A 4,378-nucleotide genomic window follows, 5' to 3' on the forward strand; every position below is an offset into this window, starting at 1 on the left:
GATGTTTATGTGTTCCATTTCATTTTTGACAACTTCCAATTTTCCTAGATTCATACTTCATACATTCTATGTTCCAATTTTCAATGAATGTTTACAGCTGTTTCTCTTCATTTTGAGTTGTGGCCCATCAGCAAATGAAGGTACAGTGGGCTGTTCTCTCACACGTTTTACTCCATTCGTGTCATCACAGTCAAGTCTACTTTGAGGAGGCAGCTCTTCCCTGGTCATATTTTGAGTGCCTTCCAACCTGAGGGGCTCATTTTTTGGTACTATATCTGACAGTGTTTCTCTGCTATTCATAAGGTTTTCAGTTACTAAATATTCACAAGTAGTTCATCACTTCTTCTTCCTAGTCTGTCTTCATCTGGAAGTTCATCTGAAACTTATCCACCATGGGTGACCCTGCTGGTATTTAAAATACCAGTGGCATAGCTTTCAGAATCACAACAACTCACAAGCCACCACAATATGATAAACTGACAGACGAGTGGTGGAATCCCACCTTGACAAGTCAGAAATCAGGTTGCTGGCTCATAGGGCAGCAAAAGTTGACTGATCGGGTCATGATAGGCTGCTTGTTGCAGTGGTGTCAGAGAAATGACTCACATGGTTGTGAGGTCATGGAGGCTGGCAAATCCCAAATCTGTTGGTCAAGAATAAGTCTGGAGGCCTCTCCTTACCCACATAGCTTCAGAGGCCACAAAACAGGCTGCAAGTCAGTTCTGATGATAGACTGCTGGCTGAAGTCCCAAGAACCAGAGGTCAGACAACGATGAACCAGATACTGGATCTGGAGCAAGAGAGCAAACTTTGCCAGGTATTTTTATATATTGAATATACTGAAATATAAAAAAATTTTGAGGAAACTAAAGTGGTGATTTGAGTCACAGTCTCTAGTAATGTGGCAATTCAAGATGCATCCCACCCTAATCCTATCTTATTAACATAATGCGAAACTCACTCCAAAATAGGCCCATAACCACAGGCATAAAGATTAGGAATTACAAAACATCACAAAGTAAGAGACTGTAGCTAGAAGGGCCTTTTCAAGTGATTCACCACAACACATAAGGGAACACTAGCTTTGAATCTCAATTGAGTGTAATGTTATCCCTTCCACAAAGGAATGCCAGTTTCCTCATTTGTTGACATGTATTATCAAGAAAATATCATTTTTATAATTACCAGCCACTCTGAGGGAGAAATATAAGGCTTTCTGCTCACATATTCACAGCCTCAGAAACCCTATACAGGGAGGGTTGCTATGAGTCAGAATTGACTTGATGGCATACTACAACAACATATTTTTAATTTCTCCAACAAAATATTTTTTAAAAATTATTTTATCTTGCATTAAATAAATACATGATATCTTAAAATTTGCCTGTTGGCCTAAATTTAGTATATTTGCTACCTACTCCTTTACAAGAAATGTTTAGCAGCCTCTGCACTAAACATTGCTTTTGCAGCATCCCACAGAATTTGGCAGGTTGTGTTTTTATTTAATTCAAAATACTTACTAATTTCCTTATTGATATCTTTTTTTTTATGCTGCCAATTTTAAATACAACTCTATTTAAGACATTGCATTTTCCACTTACAATGTAGTGCTAATAAAGTGCTATGTTAATTTCTTTCTCTATGCTCATAACTCTATTCAAGTATTGAGAATGCCCAGAAATTTAGTATAGCAGTTTTACTTTTTAAAACTGCTATTGAATGTGCTACAAATTTGGGTCTCTCAATGTTTTGCTGTGGAAAATACTGATTAATTGACCTCCTTAATGGTGGGTCCAGAAGAGGCACCACCAGATGGAGGAGCTCTACCACCAAGGAAGCCCCCAGTCATTCCTCCAGGCATGTCTCCTGCACTCTGGTATACCTTGGTAATGATGGCATTGCAGATTTTCTCCAGTTCTTTCTGTTGATGGTCACACTCTTCTTTCTCTGCAGTCTCATTCTTATCAAGCCCAGTGGATAATTTCATTACATTTATCAAGAATCTTCCATTTGTCTTCATCATTGATCTTGCCTCGAAGTTTTTTCATCTTTAACTGTTGCTTTCATATTAAATGCATAGGATTCAAGTGAATTTTTAGAGGACATCTTATCCTGCTGTTTCTCATTTTCAACTTTGTGCTTTTCAGCTTCCTGAACCATCTATTCAATTTCTTCTTTACTCAAGCGGCCCTTGTCGTTAGTGATGGTTATCTTGTTCTCTTTCCCAGTACTCTTATCCACAGCAGAAACACTGATGATGCCATTGGCATCAATATCAAAAGTGACTTAATGCTGAGGAACATCACGGAGTGCAGGAGATATGCCAGTAAATTCCAATTTGCCATGAAGGTTGCTATCCTTGGTCATGGCATGTTCACCTTCATAAACCTGAATGAGTGCCCCTGGCTGGTTGTCAGAGTAGGTTGTGAAGGTCTGTGTCTGCTTGGTAGGTATGGTAGTATTTCGCTTGATGAGGACAGTCATGACTCACTCCACCAGCAGTTTCAATACCAAGGGGAAAAGGTGTGACATCCAGAGGCAACAAATCTTAAACATTTTCAGACTTGTCTCCAGATAAGATGGCTGCCTGGACAGCTGCACCATAAAGAACAGCCTCATCAGGGTTGATGTTGTTGCTGTTAAGTCGATTCTGACCCATAGTGACCCTATATAGGGTTTCCAAGGAGCAACTGGTGAGCTTGAACCACCAACCTTGCAATTCACTCTTGTTCAATTCTTTGCCATTGAAGAAATCCTAAAGTCGTTTCTGAATCTTTGGAATGCAAGTAGAGCCACCCACCAGGACAATGTCATGGATCTGTGACTTGTCTAGCTTGACATCCCTAAGGGCTTTCTCCATAGGATCCAGGGTGCCATGGAATAGGTCAGCATTCAATTCTTCAAATCTGGCCTGAGCAATGGAAGTATAGAAGTCAATACCTTCATACAGAGAATCAATCTCAATACTGGCCTGCGTGCTAGAAAGAGAGTGCACTTTGCATGATCACAAGCATTGCGGAGGCGACGAACAGCCCTCTTATTCTCACTAATGTCCTTCTTATGCTTGCACTTAAACTCAGCAATAAAATGGTTGAACATTTGGTTGTCAAAGTCTTCTCCACCTAAATGGGTGTCTCCAGCTGTGGATTTGATCTGAAAGATTCCATCTTCAATAGTGAGAAGATTGACACATTCAAAAGTGCCTCCCCTAAGTCAAAGATCAGCACATTTCTTTCAGCACCAACCTTTTTGTGTAAGCCATAGGCAATAGCAGCAGCAGTTGGCTCATATATGATCCTGAGTACATTGAGACCACCAATGGTTCCAGCATCTTTGGTGGCCTGATGCTAGGAGTCATTAAAGTAGGCTGGTACAGTGACAACCACATTGGTAACAGTCTTTCCAAGGTAGGCTTCTGCAATTGCCTTCATCTTTGTTAGAACCCTAGAGGACACTTCCTCTGGATAGAAACGTTTGGTCTCTCTCTTACATTCTACTTGGACCTTGGGCCTACCTGCATCAATCACCACCATAAATGGCCAATACTTCATATCAGACTGAACAACAACATCATCAAATCGTCTTTCAATCAAATGTTTAGCATCAAAAACAATGTTAATGGGATTCATGGCAACTTGATTCTTTGTGGCATCACCAATCAATCAGTGTCAGTAAAAGTGATGTCGCTTGGAGTGGTTGGGATGGCCTGATCATTTGCAATGATCTTCACTTTCCCGTACTAGAAGACACCCACACAGGAGTTGTTGTTGTTGTTTGGTGCCATCCGGTTGATACCGACTCATAGCAACCCTATGCCAAAAGAATGAAACACTGCCCGGTGGTGCCAAGATCACTGCCAACTGCAGGTCCCTTAGACATGATTGCTCAGTGGAGGTCCCAAATAAATGAAGAAAAGAAGACTGCAAGGCTGCTGCCAGCAAAATGAGCTTGATTTCTTTCTGACTCATAGTTTTTTATGTGTATGTTATTAAGTTTTCAAATATTTGGGGATTTTTCAAGGCATCCTTGAAAATGATGCTTTTTGATAAGTAGTACCATCAAGTTTGTCGTACTGTGGTGGCTTGTGAGTTGCTGTGATTCTGAAAACTATGGCACTGGTGTTATAAATACCAGCAGGGTTACCCATGGTGGATAGGTTTCAGATGAGCTTCTAGATGAAGACAGACTAGGAAGAAAGAGTGATGAACTAATTCCGAATATTTAGTCACTAAAAACCTTATGAATAGTAGAGAAACACTGTCAGATATAATGCTGGAAAATGAGCCCCTCAGATTGGAAGGTATCAAAATGCGACTGGGGAAGAGCTGCCTCCTCAAAGTAGACTTGACCATGATGATGTGAATGGAGTAAAGCCCGT

At 40.5% G+C, this 4,378-nt stretch overlaps 1 pseudogene; it reads right to left on the bottom strand.

Moving 5' to 3' along the window:
* Positions 1 to 1,768: 1,768 nt before the first annotated feature.
* On the bottom strand, positions 1,769 to 3,879 carry LOC102814397 (annotated as a pseudogene).
* Between the last annotated feature and the right edge of the window lie 499 nt (positions 3,880 to 4,378).

This window comes from Chrysochloris asiatica, unplaced genomic scaffold, assembly GCF_000296735.1.
Source record: "Chrysochloris asiatica unplaced genomic scaffold, ChrAsi1.0 scaffold00034, whole genome shotgun sequence".
Lineage (NCBI taxonomy): Eukaryota > Metazoa > Chordata > Mammalia > Afrosoricida > Chrysochloridae > Chrysochloris > Chrysochloris asiatica.